The 20787-nt window shown below is 41.9% G+C and overlaps 1 protein-coding gene and 1 pseudogene across 4 annotated transcripts in view; one reads left to right on the top strand and one right to left on the bottom strand.

Annotated features, from left to right (window-relative positions):
* Positions 1 to 8466: 8466 nt before the first annotated feature.
* Positions 8467 to 9193, bottom strand: LOC108282402 (annotated as a pseudogene). The gene has a single exon (XR_005195420.1). The product of XR_005195420.1 is annotated as a histone H3.3C-like (transcript).
* A 3886-nt stretch (positions 9194 to 13079) lies between these two features.
* The window catches only part of RERE (arginine-glutamic acid dipeptide repeats), a 468771-nt gene continuing 461063 nt past the window's right edge, over positions 13080 to 20787 (top strand). For all 3 annotated transcript variants that reach the window (XM_017498335.2, XM_037727827.1, XM_017498331.2), the window contains exon 1: positions 13080 to 13604. The gene's annotated coding sequence lies outside the window, so the exon portion shown is untranslated. The remainder of the gene's footprint in view (positions 13605 to 20787) is intronic.

Here is a 20787-nt window from a genome sequence, read left to right as displayed (position 1 = left end):
AGCTACTCGGGAGGCTGAGGCAGTAGAATCGCTAGAACCCGAAGACAGAGATTGCAGTGAGCTGAGATCACGCCACTGCGCTCCAGCCTGGGTGACACAGCAAGACTCCATCTCAAAACAAAACAAAAAAAGGCTTTTATAAAAAAGTAGACCATGATGGCCAGGTTGCTGCTTGCTCACGATGCCTGTCCTTGGTGTTGGCTTTCTCAGCTGAACTTTTGGGAGCCAGTTGTCACCCAGGACCTGGGACTGGCATTCTTTGGAAAAACCTGCCTGTGTGTGGTGCCAAGTTGTGTTAGCCACTCCATGTTATTCTTAGATGGGCTCTGGAGTAAGACCAGCCTGTGTGCATGCATTTGCAGTAGGCACCGGATAAGAACTGGAGTAATGACTCCAGAAGTGAAGGGTCACAGCTCCAACCTGCTGAGTCATCTCAGCTCAGCCTTGCTGGCAAGGCCTCCCAGGCTGCATATAGTTTGCTTTTCCTGTTCACTGTATTCCAGCCTGTCAACAGCTATTTTCTGAAGGTCTGTGGGGGCTCATGTAGAAAGGGAATAGGTCTGGGTGAAGGCCAGGAATCTGAATTTGTATTATGTACCCTAGCTCATCTTAATTCAAATGTTTATAAGAAACACATAAGACCGGGTAACTCAAGCTTCTCCAAACAAACCTGTCAGCATTTATTCATGCAGAAAGGCTATTGTCATGTATCACATTTGGAACACAAAGGGTCTCAAAGGGCTTCCCATTCATCTTTCAAGTGCTGGGCTTCCTGTCTTCCACTGTGTCTTTTTTTTTTTTTTTGAGAGTGAGTCTTTCCCTGTTGTCCAGGCTGGAGTACAGTGGTGAGATCTCAGCTCATTGCAACCTCCGCCTCCCAGGTTGAAGCGATTCTCCTGACTCAGCCACCTGAGTAGCTGGGATCACAGGCATGGGCCATCATAACTGGCTAATTTTTATATTTTTAGTAGAGACGGGTTTTGCCATATTGGCCAGGCTGGTCTTGAACTCCTGACCTCAGGTGATCTACCCACCTAGGCCTCACAAAGTGCTGGGATTCAGGCGTGAGCCATTGTGCCCAGCCTTCCACTGTGTCTTAATTCTGAGTGCCTGCATCCTTCACTCCCCTTTGTTCCTACCTGCCAGGAATGTGCAGCAGCTAATTAAGTAACCTGTAGTTTGTGCCAGGAACTGTCCTAAGTCCTTGTAAATATTAACTCATTTAATCCTCACAAGAATCCTATGAGATTGGTGGCCATTACTACTACTGCTACTACTACTATTGTTACCACCATCCACCAGTTAATAAGCGAGGAAACAGAAGCACAGAGAGATCAAGTATATTGCCCACATTCATCCAGCGGGTTCCAACAAAGTCAAAAGTTGAATTCAGACAGTGTGGCTCTAGGACCCAGTGTCATGATTACCGCACATGGGGCTAACCTTGTTATATAGACCCAGTTACCACAGACTTACAAGTATGACTTGTATTTAAATAATATTCTGATAATATTATCTTTCATAGTTTTTTAAGTATAATTTTCTAGCACTTTGGATAACTAAGTTGTTGTTGTTTTGAGATGGAGTTTCGCTGTTGTTGCCCAGACTAGAGTACCATGGCGCAATCTCATCTCACTGCTACCTCTGCCTCCCGGGTTCAAGTGATTATCCTGCCTCAGCCTTTAAAGTAGCTGGGATTACAGGCATGCACCACCACACCTGGCTAATTTTGTATTTTTAGTAGACAGGGTTTCACCATGTATGTTGATCAGGCTGGTCTCAAATTCCTGACCTCAGATAAGCCACCCTCCTTGGCCTCCCAAAGTGCTGGGTTTACAGGCATGAGCCACAGCACCCAGCTACTCATTGTTTTAAATCATGTATTGGCTATGAGCAGATGAGGAAGAGGAATCGTACTGTGTATTGGGATTGCTGTCAACCTTTCTAAGCTGCATTTTCTCAGAGTTTTAGCCTCTAAAGGGACATGGATCAATTTGTAGTCTGATTTCCTTCTCTTCTCAGTTTACAAACAAATTAGAGGAATTCTTTCATAAGTCCCCCCTACATTAGTCATTTCCTGCTTTGTGATCCCACAGCATTTTGTTCATACTCCATATTTTAAGTAAACACTGTTTTGTAATTAATGTGTTTATATGTCACTTCTTTCCACCACTATCATCAGCCGCCTTGCCCCAGCTGATTTTTTCTAGAGATGGAACCAGGTCTAATTTATGTTTGTCTTTCACCAGCCAGTGACAAATAGATGAATCATGTTGCCTGGAGAAGTTAAGGGATTTGTCTAGAGTAGCAGCCCTGAATTGTGAGTGACTTTCATAACTCCCAGCCATGTATGTATCACTCACATGTTGCCACAAAGGTTTTTAAATAATGTGAATTCTTGCAAAGGAGTTAGGACATAATTTTCCCATTATATGCCTCTACAGCAGCTCATTTATAAAACATTCATAATAGTAATGATGATGATAATGATGATGTCATCATCACCCACACAACTGTGTCATTTTGAGGACCAACCTAAATGATAATATTTGTGAGAGCGTTGGAACTGGCAAAGCCACCTATGCAGGTATGTAGATTGCTGTTACTCTCGTCTGTTATTATTTCTGTGTAATTTACAAAGCATTTCATATTCATCATCTCACTTCTCATGACACCTTTGTGAAATAGGTGGCCTCATTGTCATTTCACAGACACAAGAGCTGAGGCTGAGCAGGACTAAGTATTTCAACTATAATCACAAATAGCTGCAAGAAGACTAGAACCCAGTCAGCCCTTTTGCTTTCTTCCAGTACAGCCACTAGAACAAGGCTGCAGAGTCCCTCAGGGGTGTTGTCATTATCTTCTGTTCAATCTGCTGCATCTTCTGTTGTGTGTTTAGGTCCTCGGGCCCTTAAAGCCCTCCTGAGTGAGCCCAGGAAAAGAGACATCTTCATGAGAAATGAGAGTGAGGTCTTTCTAAGACCAGTTATGTATGTGTGTTTAAATGCTAGTCAGATTTTTCATTTTATCAAAATGCAGGGCTTGGACACACAAAGCTTTGTAAGACAAAGCAAGTTTAAAGTGGCTGACCATTGTCCATGTTGGACCAGCAGCAGCAGCATGTGAATGTGTGGGTTCAGGCAGGAGGGGCTAACCTCTCCATGGCTTTTGTCTCAACGGGGAGTTCCTTACCCTGACTCTCAGAGGAAATGAAGGATGATAAATCCAGCTGCTGCTTCCTGTTTCTATAATTCGGGGATTTATTTTTTTAAAGGGTAGAATGCTTTATTTTTAAACCAGTGGAAAATACCCTCAACGTGTTCCTTGTTAGTATTTCCTTGAAATCTAGATGCACTCAATTGAGCGTTAAAGGGGTGTGTGTGTGTGTGTGTGTGTGTGTGTGTGTGTGTGTGTGTGTCTGAAATTCCCATGATGCTGCCTGGGATGGCTCGCTCTCTTTCAGTTTTTCAACAATAACAACAACAGAATGAAAACCAATTAAGGAAGATTTTACTGGGCAGGAAGCTCTATGTGAGATTGATGACAGTATCTGATTTAGAGGAGGCCTCTAATTTATATCCGTGGTATTATTATCTCTCAGGCTATGCTTGTGCAATTCAGATCTGGTTTTTCTTCTGCTTGTGATTGTGTCATTAGTAATAAAGACCTGAGTCATTTAGGAAACACACTGCCTCCTCACATATCATTGTTTACAGACAGTAACTGTTTGGTATAAATATTAGAATGCAACTATTGGGGTTTGATTGTGTAGCCACTGACTCCATAACTAAAACCAATAGGTAGAAATATATTTTTCCTGTGCCATTTTTTAAATTTCCTAATTTAAGAGAGACTGTATATGGGATTCCAATGGTGCATCATTCAGGAGCAGTGTAGGAAATTTATTGGCATTATAAGAATTTAGTAAATATACCAAATTCCCTCACTGATTTAAGAACCTTAGCTCTAATTTAAGTCCCTTAGCCTCTTCTTTCATATTCTTAAAATCATAGCCAAGGTACGTACTGTTCTGCTTATAGTGGGTGATCAGTACATATTTTGTACTTACGAACCAGTGGGCCTAAGTGAGTTGTTTATTCTTTAAGAATAAAAATTACGGTGACACTTTAATGAATTCAGAATAAAAAAATCTTCACAGCCTAAACCTAGAGAAGAGATTATACTGAATATTTGGTCTGACTTTGTTAACAACTTTTCGAAGGTAAGATTTAAAAAATTTGAGACTATGACACTTACTGGAGGAAAATGTCCCCCACACTCAGTGTTAAGAACTCTGGGATTCTCATCTCTATTGTGCCATTTCCTTGTTACAGGTTTCTTGGCTGTAAAATAAAGTTAATATTATTTCTTTGTCTTATAGCAGTTTGTAAGGATCAGATTAGTTGGAATCCGTGAAATTGTCTTTTAAAAACTGAGATAATGATAAAGACCTTAGGTAATATTGTTATTAAAAGAGAATTGGGTTGTTGTTTCATTTTTTTAGACTTTACTCCTTGTGCCCTTAGGCAGCCTTTAACTACCAATACAAAATTAGCCGGGCATGGTGGTGCACGCCTGTGATCCCAGCTACTCGGGAGACTGAGGCAGGAGAATCACTTGAACCCAGGAGGTGGAGGTTGCAGTGAGCCAAGATTCTACCATTGCTTTCCAGCCTGGGCAACAAGAGCAAAACTCTGTCTCAAAAAAAAAAAAAAAAAAAAGATAGAATTTTTATGGAATTCTGAATTCATCAATTTCTGTACTTTTATGAAGTCATAGCAACATGCTGCATACTTGAGTTCTAGCTCCTTGTAGAAATATGTTTGTATGATTTGACTTTATGCTCAAAATAAGAAACAAGTAACCATAAGAAAAACATCTCAGTTCTTTCTCACCCTGCTATTTCCAACCTCTCTACTCCTTTCCCATCCTGAAAAATACACCCTCCCATCATACCTGCCTTCCTTCCTTACTGTTGTACCAGCCCTTTGTTTTCGTCTGGAGCTGAGATTTGAGAGGTAAATATTTATCCTCCCACATACGGTGAGCCAGACTTCTTCACCGAAAGTGCTCAGGCCAGAATGTCAAGTGACTCTCACCTGCCAGATCCAGCAGTCACCTTTACCCCTTAATGTGCGTGACTTGCTTTTGACACCTGCATTACTGTTTGCCACTCTCTTCCTGAAGGAGTTGCCTCCTTTGGCTTCTAGGCCAACATTCTCGTCATAGTTCACCTCGTCCTCTGGCCCACCCTCCTTCTCCTCCGCTGAATGCTTTTCTTCTCCCAGTTCCCTAAATGCTAGTGATCCCCTGGATTCTGCCATTGGCCTTCTTTCCTCTGTGTGTGCTCTCCTTGGATTATCTCATCTTGCATATATGGATTATTCATAAATATGTAATTCCATCTCAGATCTTTCTCTTAGGATTCAGGATAACCAACTATGAGATACCTTGACTTAAATTTATTATACCAGTACCAGCCATTCCAACTGAAAAATTGAATTTACTGGAAGTCATGTTGACTGTAGAGTAGTTTTCCCCTTCATCTCCCTGCCTTCAGCCTTTCCTCCCTTCAGTCCTGCTTCTACGTTCCTGGTAGAATTCTTTTTAAAACAGAATGGTGACCTTATTGCCTCACTTGTTAAAAACCTTTCAGGGGTTCCTTACTGCCCCTTTCTAATTAGGATCTGACAATATTGAACTTTCCCTTAGTTGTACTCTGAAAAATCTCCCCATCCTTCAGTTTTCCAACTCTCACTCCCTACCCCCACCCTTTTGTGTTCTGGAAAACAACAAAGGACTATCTTGCTCTCCAGTATTCTGGGAGTAGACCCATCTCTGAGATTAGACCTATCAGAGTCCTTCCTCCTGACTCCCAGATGCTTCCTTGTTTACATGCCTCTATAAAACTCCAGACCCTGGCCAGGCGCGGTGGCTCACACCTGTAATCCCAGCACTTTGAGAGGCCGATGCAGGCAGATCACCTGACGTCAGCAGTTTGAGACCAGCCTGGCCAAAACACAAAAAACTAGCCAGGCATGGTAGCATGGGCCTGTCATTCCAGCTCCTCGGAAGGCTGAGGCAGGAGAATCGCTTGAACGCGGGAGGCGGAGCTTGCAGTGAGCTGAGATTGCGCCACTGTACTCCAGCCTGGGGCAAAAGAGTGAGACTTTGCTCAAAAAACAAAACAAAACAAAACCAAAAAATCCAGACCCTTTCCTTTTCTTTGAGGCAGCCCTCATTAATGAATGTTTTATTGCAATAGCTTGAATAAAATCACCTCCTTGTCTGGTGCATTTTGTCTCTCACAAGTCTTACCCTGTTAACTTTGTTATAGTTATCATTATGTCATTTTATGTTTGTTTATATTAACATAATCTATGTTTATAATGCATTACAATATATTGTTTATAAATTGTTAGTATAAAATACTATTTTATGTTTATATTTCCACTTTTAAGTATTTAGTGTTTGTAAAATACTTGTATTTATAAATAAGGATCAACTATAAATCTGTCCAAATCTTTCTGGATGCTTTTGGTTAAGAGGTGTTTTTTAGTAGTTGGAGGTTTTATTAATTATGGTACCAACTAAACTGTTGAGACACCCAAATAGAATGACTGAAATAAGATCGATGTTTATTTCCTCCTCAGAACAGTCCAGATATGAGCAACCAGCAGCTGGCAGGAGAGCACTGCTGTGTTACACACATGATTTCTAAGGTTGTCTTGCTGTCACCATTTCTAGCCTGCAGGAAAAAACGAAAAGGAAGGCCAAGTCAAGTAGCCTTGTCTTTATGAAGGTTACCAGGAAGTTAGTTGAACTGCCTCCTACATCTTTGGGTCCCTCTTCATTAGGTGGCCACACCTGGCTGCAAACGAGGCTGGGAAATGTTATCTCTAGATGGGCACCAATGTACCCAGCTATACTGGGTGATGCTGGTGGCAGGTGTCTCTTACCAAAGAATGGTTTTGCGGGGACACTTAGTTCTCAAAGAACTATTTTGATTTAAAAGTCAACTTGGGAGGAAATGAGTGATTAAAAATAAAAAACATCTGGACCTACCCTAAAAGTTTCAGTACCTGCCGTAAGTAACAGAACTCAATACTTCTTTTTTCCTTCTAGAAAAATATGCCATGCAGAGTTTATGTAAATTTAAAAGACAGTTGGTAGCTCTTATCCTGAACCAGTGCATTTGTGGTGAAAAGTGGTGGCACAGGATACAAGAGCATATTACAGACAAGTACTTGCAAATGGAACCCTCTGTACACTTTTGTCTCATTACTTATATTTTCATATTCAGTACAATTTGTGGTATCAGTTTATTACCATCTTCAAAATATTTTCTGAAAGATAATAGTGATACATTTTCTAAGTGGAAGAATTATCATTCCTTTCCTGATATCTTGTATTCCTCACTCTCAAATGTGTTACATAATTTGGGTCAATTTCCTGGCTGATGTCCGCTGGCATGCTAGTAACAGAATTAATACATGTTCGCCGACGTGCAAATCCCCAACCCATGGTACAGGGCAGCCTCTAACCACGAGCAGCTTCAGCTGTTTCCTGCTTCGTGCGGCAAAGATACTGTCATGTTGTACATATATTCTGATATGGAAAAATGTGGGAAATGCTGTTATGATGGCTTATGTCAATTTCATCTCTTTTTGTATTCCAAATTTTTTACTAGAAAATAATTGTTATACTACCATGGTAAAAGGTCAGTCCCCTTCATAAAGAAGTAAAAATTATTCTGCTATGTTATCCACTTTCAATGGACTATAACTGTAAAATATCTAAGATATGATATGACTATAGATATCTACCTAAACATATCTAGACTTAGGTTTATATATCAGCCTTACATAGTGGCATCAGACCCATCTAGCCTATGTGGCTTATAATTAGAGTGACAGTAGCACCTGGTTTTCCTGGAAAATTCCTTTATTTTGTTTACTATTATTGTTTATTGCTGGTCTAGTTATCACAGTTTTCTTTGCATTCATATACTTTATTGTCTTTTTTTAAAATTTTACATATAGCGAAGCCAGGGTCTTACTACATGCCCAGGCTAGCCTTGAACTCCTGGGCTCAGGTGAGCCTCCCAAAGTGCTAGTATTACAGGCATGAGCCGCTGCATCCAGCCACGTCATTTTAGATATTAGCACTGTTTACCCTAAATGATTCTGGGCAGAATGGTGGTAGTGGTCCATGCTCCATCTTTTCCAAACTAATTAAGATAGGCATGGATGGATTTTTTTTTCTTAGTTTAATGTATTTTAATAGCAAACGTACAGGAACAGCACAGAAGACAGACAACATTAAAAACATGTACTTGCATGTAGGGCAACTCAGAAAAGTATAGTGAATGGATGGAATCTACTATATGATAAAAATGCAACAACACCCATTTAGTTGCCGTCAGTAAGAAATTTACTTGTTTTAAAAAAAATCCAAATGCTGGCATTGTCCAGAAAAATTTAACAGGTTTATTTATAATTATTATAAAGTTGAACCACTGAAACTTGTTCACTGAAACATTTTAACTTGCATTAATGCTTTATGTCTCCGCATTTATATTAAAAATTCACACACAAATGAAAACGGAAAAACTGCCAATACCTGATTTCTGTCCCCTATTTTTCCACTCGCAATCATATACTTAGGTACCTTTTGACCCCATGGAAAAAAAATTATGTAACATTCAGAACTACCAGTAACAGGAAGAAGAGAAATTTTTTTTTTTTTTTGAGAATGAAATGTTTCCCATCATAGTGGATGCTTAAGCATGCTCTCCACCTATGCGGCGTGCTAGCTGGATGTCTTTTGGCATAATTGTTACACGTTTGGCATGGATAGCACAAAGTTTGGTGTCTTCAAAAAGGTCAACGAGATAGGCCTCACTTGCCTCCTGCAAAGCACCGATAGCTGCGCTCTGGAAGCACAGATCTGTTTTAAAGTCCTGAGCAATTTCTCGCACCAGACGCTGGAAAGGAAGTTTGCGAATCAGGAGTTCAGTGGACTTCTGATAACGTCTAATTTCACGGAGTGCCACAGTACCAGGCCTCTAACGGTGAGGTTTCTTCACCCCTCCAGTAGAGGGCGCACTCTTGCGAGTGGCTTTTGTAGCCAGTTGCTTCCTGGGTGCTTTACCACCGGTAGATTTGCGGGCAGTCTGCTTTGTGCAAGCCATGGTATGGAGAGCTCCTTACTTACCCCCCTGGAGCTCGGCGAGCGAGAGGCGGCTGCGAACACAATTCCAGAAATATAATATTATCAGCTACCATTGTTGTTGCTTGTCGCCTCACATTATTTTTATCCATGTATTCACCATAGTCTATTTTCCCTTCCACATAAATTCGAGACCCCTTTCTCACATACTGATATGCCACATCTCTGGGGCCTGGCCGGAATACTGATATTCTGTGCCACATTGTCTTTTGACCGACATTGCCCATTTGGTAAACTTCACTTTCCCCTGATGGCCACATCTCATTTGTTGCTGGAGAAAATATTGTGACTGGATTTTTTCCTTCCGCCTGTCTCAAGACAGGGTCCTGACCCCCTCACCCAAGTAACTGCACACGATTCAGGGATCTTTCAAGAACCAAACTGGCAGCTGTTTCGGACGCACGTCTTACAAACCGATGAAGGACCTGTAATACAGGTCTTCGAAACGTGGCTTGTGTTTTCTTTTCTTACAGTCTAGCCTTTAGGCTGTTCACAGCACCACCTCCCGATGCACACAGGATCGTGTGCAGCCAAAACACACGACTCCAGCCCTTCTTTCCGCCCTCCCTGCCTTCCTCGCGTGACACTCTAACCCACACTTAACTAATTAAAAAATTTTTTTTGTAGAGGTGGGGTTCTCACTATGTTGCCATGAGTAGTCTCAAATTCCTGGGCTCCAAAAAAAAAAAAGAATTAAATAAAAAAAATTTAAAAATCCACCTGTGACTTTGGGGGTGGTGTGCGTTAGGACTATATGAATCTGTGTGTGTGTGTGTGTTGTTTTTTGTTTTCCCATATAGCTATCTTGTCCCAAAAGCATTTATTAAATAATCCCCATTTCCCATCTTCTAATACAGCTCTGATGTGATCTCTATATATTTTTTAAAAAAACACACTTCTTACTTGTAGAAAGATACATAAAATAACTAACAAAAGTCCTTGATGTTTTCAGATTCAATAACTACTTTATTCACCCCATTTAAAAAATACTGCTGAAAAGAGAATAAGGAAACTTTTACAAATGTAATAATGGGAAAAAAAATCCCACTTGGTATTTTTTCAGCTATTTAACTTCTTTAAGCCCTAGTTCCTTGACTTTTAAAATGGAGATGATTTTTTCATGGGGAGAAAAAGTAGGCTAAAGAATGTAACATGTTTCTTAGGGCACTGGGGACATCATAAGCTTTCAATCAAGTTTAATGGTTGTTCTTATTATGAAGATTATGTTACTACATTATCAGCTTCTCGGATCCTTGGAAGGCGGTCCAGTACTTTCCAGCTGGACCACAATTCTTGCATGGGACTGTTACAGTTACATAGGTTTAGTTTGCTAATTTTGTGGTCTGATACCATATATTATGCTTTGTAATTATGTGGCATTTCTAGACTTCTAAATTTACATTTTTATGGATAAATGAAAACGACAGCCAATCCCTAACACCATAGTAAATGTGATTTTCTAATGTGGAGAGCCTTTCTTCTCCCTGCTGGATGGCTGTGCATTGTCCATCTGTCCATCACAGAGCTGAACCTTTATTAGAAATAACGGTCCTGTAAGTTCGAGACCAGTCTGGGTAACATGGTGAAACCCCATCTCTACTAAAATTACAAAAATTAGCTGGGCATGGCGGCATACACCTGTAATTCCAGGTACTCAGGAGGCCGAGGGAAAATTACTCGAACCCAGGAGGTGGAAGTTGCGGCGAGCTGATATCACGCCACTGCATTCCACCCTGGGCAACAGAGCGAGACTGTCTCAAAAAAGAAGAAAAAAGAAATAATGCTCCTGTAGATAGAGATTTTGATGGAAACTGAAGCCATCTAACTGATATACTTTAGCCCTCATCATTTCCTAACAGGAAAAATAGTCCTATCCATATCTAGAATGTTGAAGTACTTTATTGAATTTATTAGGTTTTAAAATTCAGTTCTCCATTATCAGATACATAAAGAGATATTAACTAGGTTCCCCATTTCATAATTCCAGCAAAGAGGATTTTTTTTTGCTGAAAGTTACTCAGAAAGGTGATGGCAAGGATCTCTTTCTTTTTTCTTTTATTTTTTAGATCTCTTGGGCCGTGGTCCCATAGTATCTGTTAGTCCAAATTATTCTTTAAAGAAACCACTGAATGTGGAAATAGTGATCTGAGTAGATATTCCAAGGAGAAAACTATCAATTTATTTGAAATAGATGAGTGAATTATTTTGTGCAACGTTTTCTGTCCCTTATTCTATTTTATACTGACCTTAACTCCTTCGGGAAGAATGTATGGTATAAGGACACGAATAAGCTTTTATGCAATATTAACAAACCAACAATAGGTTGATGATTCACCCTGGATTCGTGCCAGGCTCTGTGAAAGAACTCAATAAACATGACATGCATTTCAAAAACTAATCATAATTGAAATTTCCAAACCCCTCAATCCTATAAATGATATTAACTAGAATATGATCATTTGGCCTGCCTCTACTCCCTTTACAGCATCATAGACCCTGGGATTATCAGGCTTTTGGGAAGTGGGATACAATACTTTATTCTTCAAAGAAAAAGGTGATGTTTGGCCTTTTCCTCTTTTTCAGATTTTTTTCACACTTACCCTATAGAGTTGTACACTGCTCTTTCTAAAATCCCTTCTGTACCTGTACAGTCTCTCTTTTATGCCTTGATGACACTTTTTATTCCTTTTAAATAAGCAGTGCAACTTACCACTTTTATTTCTCTTTCTTAATTCATCTTTTGTCATGTACACTATTTGAAAAATATTATGAGCTGCTCATTACGATTTCGAGAGTCCATAAGCCAGTCGTTTACACCCACTCTGCAGCCCCCAGGAACATGGATCTGAGTCCTAATGACTGAAAAGGCCAATTAAGACCTGGGTAACAGCAGGAGCAACCTGACTCCCGCCCACCCCACTCAGGACCTGCCAGCCCCGCTAGCCCGGCCCCGCCCGGGAGGGCGCGGGGGACTGTCCCGAAGCGTAGCAGGCGGCGGAGGAGGGCTGGCCTCGCACTCTCACAAAGACGTGCCCCCAGCAGGGGCCCAGCCCACCGCCCCGGGCCGCCGCCGCCTGCAGCGCGCGCCCTGGAGCCCCGGCCCGCGGTGTAGTCAAGCATCGGCGCCCCCCCGCCCCCGTCTTCTCCTCTGCTCATTTTATTAAAAAAAGGAAAAAAAAAAAAAAAAAAAAGAAAAAAAAATAAGAAATGAAAAGGAAGAAAGAAGATAAAAAGGAAGAAAAGAAAGAATTCACAGTTCAGGTCAGAAGAGATGCTTAGAAAAACAAATCTCTTAGGTCATGTGTATACACCTAAGAGAGTGTAGGGTCCCCAAGCCCTCAAATGGCTAGCTGCATCTCCCTGTCAACCACATTTAGACCCGCAGGTCAATGTCTTCTCAGCCAGTCCTGAAATGTTCAATTAGAATGTGCTTTCATGGGAGATAGCTTTATGTGATTATTTCAGTTTACTGAGTTTCATATACATAAAACTAAGATTGTATCTTGCCTACTTTTGATCAGTGTTCAAGTCACCCGAAACTTCCTAAGTTCTAGCAACATATGTATTCCTTCTGAGCTAAAAGAAGCTTATAGAACACACATGCAGCCCTCTGCAAAAGACAGAGATCCATACATTTTTGGACAAAGGCATTTAGATAGCACTGATTTGGGAAGCTAGGTAGGTGTGGGCAANAAAAAAAAAAAGGAAAAAGATCCCGCCTCCTCCGCCCGCCCTCCACCTCCCACTGGCCGGGCACCTGGGCGCGTCACGCCGCGCTGAGCCAATGGGGAGGCGCGATACTGCGAGGTGGGCCGGGCCCGAGCGGGGAGTGGGTGGCGAGTCGGTGCAGCAGCTCCGCCGCGGCTCCGCCACCATCGCGGAGGTGCCGCTGCTCCCACAGACGCTCGCGAGCCGCCCCTCGCGCTCCGGATCCTCCTCAGCCTCCCGCACGCCCCGAGACGCTCGCCCCGCCAGGCCTCGGTCCCCGCCTCCTCCCCGCTCCTCTTCCCCTCTCTAGCTCCCCACATTGTCTCTGCCTCATTTTCTCTCCTAGTTGAGGAAAAAAAAAAATCACCATTATCCTCAGGGAGCCCCCTCGCCCTCGGAAAACAAAACCAGACATGATCCTGGGCTCTCGCTTCTGAGAGATCTGCCCTACCGAGGAGCAGGGAGCCTAGTTTCAAGTCGCAGGAAAGGTCACGGCAGGGAAGCCCCCGCAGTCCCTCCGCGTCGCCTCCCCGCGGGCCGCCCCTCTCGGCCCTGCGCCCCGCGGCCCCGCAGCCTCCCCGCGGCCTCCCGCCCCATCCCCGCCACTTTCCCCGGAGCTGGGCCGCGAACACCTCTCTATTGATGGTGTAGCGCTTTAGGGGAAGGTAAGTCTCCAACTTGGCCGCGCCGGGTCGTGTGCTTTCTTTTTTGGCCGCTCGTCCTGGTGGGTCAGAGAGGGTCGGCCGTGAAAGCAGTCACTAGCCCGGGGGGAGGCAGGAAGAAAAGGCTGGGGTCGAAGCCGAACTCGAGGGGAGCTGGGCGAGGGCAGGACACTTCTTTGGTCGTGTCCAGGCCAGGTGACCGTCCTGCGTGCCTTCTGACCCCTGCTCTCCCTTGGCCTCTTATTCATGCTCTTGTTGTAGTTTGAGGTTGAACTATTTCATGTGACTAAATTATTGGCTGAAACTGGGAGGGAAGGAAGTCAAGGACTGAAACTGTAAATTTCTTGGATGTTTGTGGATTTGGGGGTGTTGGGGGGAGGACTTTCTTATTAAAGTATCATTTTCTCATTAGGGGGAAGATTTCCTCTTTGTGTTCCCAATCTCTGGTTCTCAGCTGTATGTGATTAGAAAATTATGAAACCCAGAGTCACTTGCAGCAGAATAGAATTCTTACTATTCTGTTTTAGTTCTGCTCTCTGAAGGAGGGTGGCTTCAATTTATTATTAATTTTTAAGGTGATGGAAAGATTCGTAGTTTTACACGGGGTGATGTGTGTATGTGTGTCTGTTGGTGGGGGGGACGTATTGCAGGTTTCATTTGAAACTCGTTGCTTGAGAAGTTGTTAAAAGGAAAACAAAATGATTCATTGTTGAATTGTCATTTTCCTCTGTCTCTTTTCCAAGGTTTGCTTACAATTTTTCTGGATTACAGACTTCAAACATTGATTTAAGCAAAATGTGTCCTTGAGAAACTGGGTGCTTTAAATGTTTCAGTATGTGTTGCTATTTTAAGGTACATTTAGAAAGTAGTTTTGTATGAATCCTGAAATAGCCTTCTTCAAAGCAATTTTTTAAACACAAAAAAAGATAACTAGTAAGAGGGTGAACTTGGTGAATTACAAAACAGGCATTTTAATGTAGCAGGAATTAATGCACCTAAGATTTGAAACAGTTTTCATAATTGCTTTCCATTTAAAGAGAGACCTTTTTGTCTAGTGTACACTGGTCTCTTTAGTCTCAGTCTGTTGGGGGAGGGGAGAGAGCCTGGATCTATACAATAATAAAATCATCTTTGGGTTGATATTTTGTTCCATGGATTTGCTTGCTGAGTTAATACTACTGTAAATTATCAACCAGTTTTGATTTTGATGGTCTAGGATGGGTGGAAGGCTGGCTTCCAGCTCTCCCTGTTGTTGTTGAGGTCGAAGGGAAAAGAGGTAGAGGCAGACAGACACACACACACATACACACACACACACACATACACACACACACAATACCAGGCTGAGGGCTCATTGTTCTTCCATACACACATTCATTCTCTCTCTCCCATATTTGGGACTAGGTTTGCACAGACAAACACAGCTCTTTTTTGGGAGAGAAGAGAGAAGATGGGGGAAGGGAGGGTGCTTTTCTGTTTCTGCTTTCTTCCACCCATCTCATGCCTGGCCTTTTTGCAACCTTGTGAGGCAGAAGAGTACATTGGAAACTAAAGGACACCCAAAAACATGTTCAGAGACTCCTCTTCTCTCTGCCTCCCTTTCTTCCCTTTGCAGCCCTGATTTCTGCTGCTCTTTCTTTTTTGTATATGTAAAGATGAAATTTCTCTTTATATGTTGTGGCCTTATGTTCAGCTCTCATTGCTTTCATATTTCTTATTGCCCCTGATTTTGTTGGGAACAGTGGTTTGTTCACTTGACTCTTAGTAGTGAATGTGAGCAGAGTCTTTCTAGGTAGAAATAGATTGTATTGGTTAATATGATAAAGATTGTATTGGGGTGAATATTTAGCAAGATGATGTTTGCATGTTGTTAGTGGTGTGATGGTTTGGTGGTCACGTTTGCTGGCAGTTGAGCTGTCAATGTTGTTTTTGTAAATAAGGGTTGTAGGAAAATATCTGGTTTTCTGTTTGGGGGCACCTTTGAATCCTGGACAGGGAATAGGCTGAGTCCACCTGGAGTAAACCCAGTTGTGGCCCAAGGATGGAGGTTGGTGTGAATACATGTGGGTTGCAGAATAGCACCTTCTACTGGTTAATTGCTTGTAAAGATCCAGAGGAAGAGGAAGGGGGAGGGGATTAATGGCTGAGGCTTAATGATTTTCTTTTAAGCGCAGTTGTTGTGCCTTTCTGCAAATGCCACTTCCCCGAGCTGCTAATACAGATGTCCTTTGACAGACACGGATGCATTGAGGCATTATTATGTTATTGGCTGTACCACGACATTAATTTGTTCTGTTACCAGAAGTATTTACACTCTATGACTTCCCAGGACTCCTTTGAATTGATACCTTTTCATCTTTTATGAGAAATATAATTTCTCTTGAAATAATTAGAGGATTTATTTCTGTTCTCAATGTTGGAAACTATATACACCAGCAGTCTTTTAAAAAAGTTTTTAGTATCATTAATAAGTCAAATAAACCTACCCTAGGGAAAGTAAAATTGTAGCACTATACAGAGGTTTTTCTTGGGATTTAACCCAGGTAGAGGGGTAGAGGAGGAGTTGAGAGAGAGAAATCTCACTAAAATCAGCAATTTTGCATATGTAGTAGTCTCGCATTGCAGTAGTGTTTTCAGTAGTCATATAAATGTAAAATCTGATAGAGTGACTTACTGTATGGATTAGATAAAAAAATTAAAATTGGAAGCCAGAGAAAATGTGAAATGAGGGCGTACACAGATGAACATAGAAGAGGGTCAAATTGCTGCCCACAGGCTTATAAACTGGGTGCAGTTTCAGAGATAATCTGCTTAACAAATGTCTCAAAGGATTTTTATTTTCACAAATCCTATTCTATCTCAGTTGTTCTAATGTAATGAACTATTAGAGAGGTTTGCAGTGGTAAAGGGGACTGGGTGTATAGGATAAACATCTGTTCCAGACAGCTTCTAGGACTGACTTCTGATTCACTTTACTTTCAAAACTTCAAGAGTAATCTCTAAAGTTGTGTATCTTTTACAATGAAATGTGAACAGTTCAAATGTATTATTTTCTCAGTGGGAATGGATTCAGGGAATTTCAGTTCAATATATTCTCTATCACTGTTTTGTCACAAGGAAACTGGAACTGAGAACCAATTTACAACAAAAAGGTAATCCAAATCAAGAAATAAAATGTACCAGTTACCTTTTCAACCTTGATTTACTGGTCAGTAAAAAAAGTTTTAAAAAAATAGGACAGTAGCCTGGGCGCAGTGATTTATGCCTGTAATCCCAGCACTTTGGAAGGCCGAGGTGGCGGATCACCTGAGGTTGGGAGTTCGAGACCAGCCTGACCAATATGGTGAAACCCGGTCTCTACTAAAAATTAAAAAAAAAAATTAGCTGGGATTGGTGGCAGGCACCAGTAGTCCCAGCTACTTGGAAGGCTGAGACAGGAGAATTGCTTGAACCTGGGAGGCAGAGGTGGCAGTGAGCCGAGATCACACCATTGCACTCTAGCCTGGGTGACAAAAGCAAGACTCTGTCTCAAAACGAAAACAAAAACCCTAAAACCAAAAATTAACCTGGTGATGTGGCATGTGCTTGTAATCTTAGCTACTTCGGTGGCTGAGGCACAAGAATTGCTTGAACCCAGAGGTGGAGATTGCAGGGAGCTGAGATCGTGCCACTGCACTCTAGCCTGGGTGACGGAGCAAGACTCTGTCTCAAAAAAGAAAAAAATAGGATCGTAAACACTGTCAGGTCCTACAATAATTAAGTGTAATGCTGAACAGATACTGAACAGAAATGTGCCAGGTGCTATAAAAACACACATGTAATAATATAATCTGTGCCCTTCTAAAAACCTGTATATGCTGAATATTAATAGATTTAGGAAGTATTCATTACTTAAAAATCAGTTTCAAATCTCAATGATTTAAAAAAAACATTTAAGTAGTAAAATAAGTTGTATATACCAAGTTCTTTTGGGAGTAATATTCTTTCCTATTAAACCACTTTTGGCAGCTACTTTTGCAGCTGATTTAAAGGTTAAGATAGCACAAAATTCAAATGTTTAAGTGAGTCATTAGTGTAACCTAGCTGTGAACTTCATTACACACACATACACATCCCAAAAGAAAACTATTGTTTTACATAATCAGTTTCTGATAATGCTGTGCTCTAGTTAATCACAGGATTTCTTCTTCTTCTTTTTTTTTTTTTGGGACGGAGTTTCGCTCTTGTTACCCAGGCTGGAGTGCAATGGCGCGATCTCGGCTCACTTCATCAACCTCCTTCTGGGTTCAGGCAATTCTCCTGCCTCAGCCTCCTGAGTAGCTGGGATTACAGGCACGCGCCACCATGCCCAGCTAATTTTTTGTATTTTTAGTAGAGACGGGGTTTCACCATGTTGACCAGGATGGTCTCGATCTCTTGACCTCGTGATCCACCCGCCTCGGCCTCCCAAAGTGCTGGGATTACAGGCTTGAGCCACCGCGCCCGGCCCAGGATTTCTTTTTTTAAAACCAGAAATTCCTCTTGAGTCATATTTAAGTGATTGTTGAATCATATTTAAGTGATTGGTATCCTGATAATTATTATGAAGTTGAAGCTTTCCTTGTCCTATTTAAGCGTGATTTTGCTGAGCCTGTTGGCTTATGCTTGATTTCTTGTTTAACAGAGTTATAGTTTGTGTGTGTGTGTGTGTGTGTGTGTTTTAAATAATAGAGGAGAAACGAGAATTTAAATATGTGTTAGAATGTTGTTAAGATTGCATAGGCCAATTTAATGAACATTTGAACACAAATAACTCAAGCTCAAATACTAAATGTATTTACTAACTTCGAGTTTGGGTTGGAATTGTGATTTGTATGGATAACTTGGTGTGCCAAGTAATAATGTAAGATGTACTTTGTGCCGTACATTAGGTGACTAGGTCAGAGAGTACAGTTAATATGCTTTTTTTGGTAAGTGGCCTGTTTGTGCCAGTGTAAAATTATTATTATTATTATTATTATTTTTTTTTTGAGACAGAGTCTTGCTCTGTCTTCCAAGCTGGAGTGCAATGGCACAATCTCGGTTCACTGCAAACTTACCTCTCCAGTTCAAGCGATTCTTCTGCCTCAGCCTCCTGAGTAGGATTACAGACATGTGCCACCACGCCTGGCTAATTTTTGTATTTTTAGTAGAGATAGGATTTCACCACGTTGGCCAGGCTGGCCTCGATCTCCTGACCTCAAGTGATCTGTCCGCCTCGGCTTCCCAGAGTGCTGGGATTACTGGTGTGAGCCACTGTGCACGGCATATTTTTAATTGGTAGAATTTGCCAGTATGTCAGCAAGCGTGAGCAATATATTTAACTGAAAATTTTCCTTATATGATTAGGTTACAAAATGATGTGACCTCTAATTCATAAATGATTTGGTAGTTGAAGAATCCTCATAGCCTATGTGTCTTGGGTTTTTGCATCAGAAGTCAAAGCCATGGGTTATATCTTAATTTTAAAGTAGTTGTATACATTACTTTCTTATTTTTAGTTTTTTGCTATGGAGTCTTGCTTTGTTGCCCAGGCCAGAGTGCAGTGGCATGATCTCAGCTCATTGCAACCTCTGCCTCCTGGGTTCAAGCACTTCTCCTGCCTCAGCCTCCTGAGTAGCTGGGATTATAGGTGTGTGCCACCACATCCTGCTAATTTTTGTATTTTTAGTAGAGATGGGGTTTCACCATGTTGGTCAGGCTGGTCTCAAACTCCTGACCTCGTGATCCTCCTGCCTTGGCCTCCCAAAGTGCTAGGATTACAGGTGTGAGCCACTGTGCCTGGCCACGCATGACTTTTAAGGACTAGGCTGTTTTTGGTTGCAAGGGACAGAAAGTCTTTCAAGTCATCTCAAGTTGGGGAAAAGTAGAACAGAAATTTAAGCCATATGAGTCAGGCCTCACCTAAGATCAGAAACCCCAAGTCTGCAGTGCTTCATACACACTGGAATACTGTCAGGGGTATGGATCCCACCCAGCTTTAGTGACCAGACACCTTGTTGCCTCCTCAGCAGGAGGAGTTTGTGCGCCATACCCGACTGCCATAGCTGTATGTATCAGTGTCCAGGCTGTGTGTAGCAATAAAGATACCACCCTCAAGGGGACAGTATTTATGTTATTGGCCTGGACTAACCTTAAAAGAGAGCTTGTGAGGAAGCTTGGCTGTGCTGCATATTTAGACAGTCCTAAAGCAGCAGGGCAGCGCTCCTCCAATAACTGATTCTAGCTCACACAGCCATGCACATGCTCAGCAGAGAGAGGACGTACACATTCATTAAACGTATGTATGTCCCCTAGGCTCCCAGAAGTCTGGTTCTTTTTCTGTGACAGGGTCTTGCTCTGTTGTTCAGGCTGGAGTGCAGTGGCATGAGCATGGCTCACTGTATCCTTGAACTCCTGGGCTCAAGTGATCCTCCCACCTTGGCCTCCTGAGTAGCTGGGACTAGAGGTGTGCATCACTACACCTGGCTAATTATTTTTTTCATAGAGATCAAGTCTGCTATGTTGCTCAGGCTGGTCTTTTTTTTCCATAGAGATCAAGTCTGCTATGTTGCCCAGGCTGGTCTAGGCTCAAGTGATTCTCCTGCCTTGGCCACCCTGCCTGGCCAAAGGTCTGATTCTTGACTCTCTTCCTACTTCGAGGGTGGAGAGCAAGGGAGTACAGTGATGGAGGCACTCAGTGTGTGTGGGGTGAATACAATTTACGGGGTAGGTGAGCATGTGGGCATATGCCTGTGTATGTGAACTGCCCGGGGAGGCACTGGAAATCTTCTCTGGCAGGACCTGGCTTTGCTGGGGAAGTACATCCACACAAGTGGATTCTAGGCGTGAGCCACTGTACCTGGCAGCTGTTGTTGATTTTGATAGCTTATTCTAACAGCTTATTTTCCTTCAAGAGACTTCATGGTCACAACTTGTAGTCAGTTATGATTCTTTTGTTAGGTGGGATCATTTTATCGCATTTGTCTTACACTCTCTTTATTTTCTGTGACTCTGTCCAACTAACTGCCTACCCAAGGTAGTGTTTCCCAAACTGTATTTATGGTTTACTAATATGCTGCAAGTATTTTAAGTATCTGAGGTGAAATAAGTTTATAATTCCCATGAGCTCTTTAAAGCCTCAGAAACATTTTATACTATAGAGGGTTTTTTTTTTTTTTTTTTTTTT

This window comes from Cebus imitator, unplaced genomic scaffold, assembly GCF_001604975.1.
Source record: "Cebus imitator isolate Cc_AM_T3 unplaced genomic scaffold, Cebus_imitator-1.0 Scaffold240, whole genome shotgun sequence".
NCBI lineage: Eukaryota > Metazoa > Chordata > Mammalia > Primates > Cebidae > Cebus > Cebus imitator.
The sequence above is the reverse complement of the archived record's forward strand: the minus strand, read 5'-3'. Positions and strand labels throughout refer to the sequence as shown.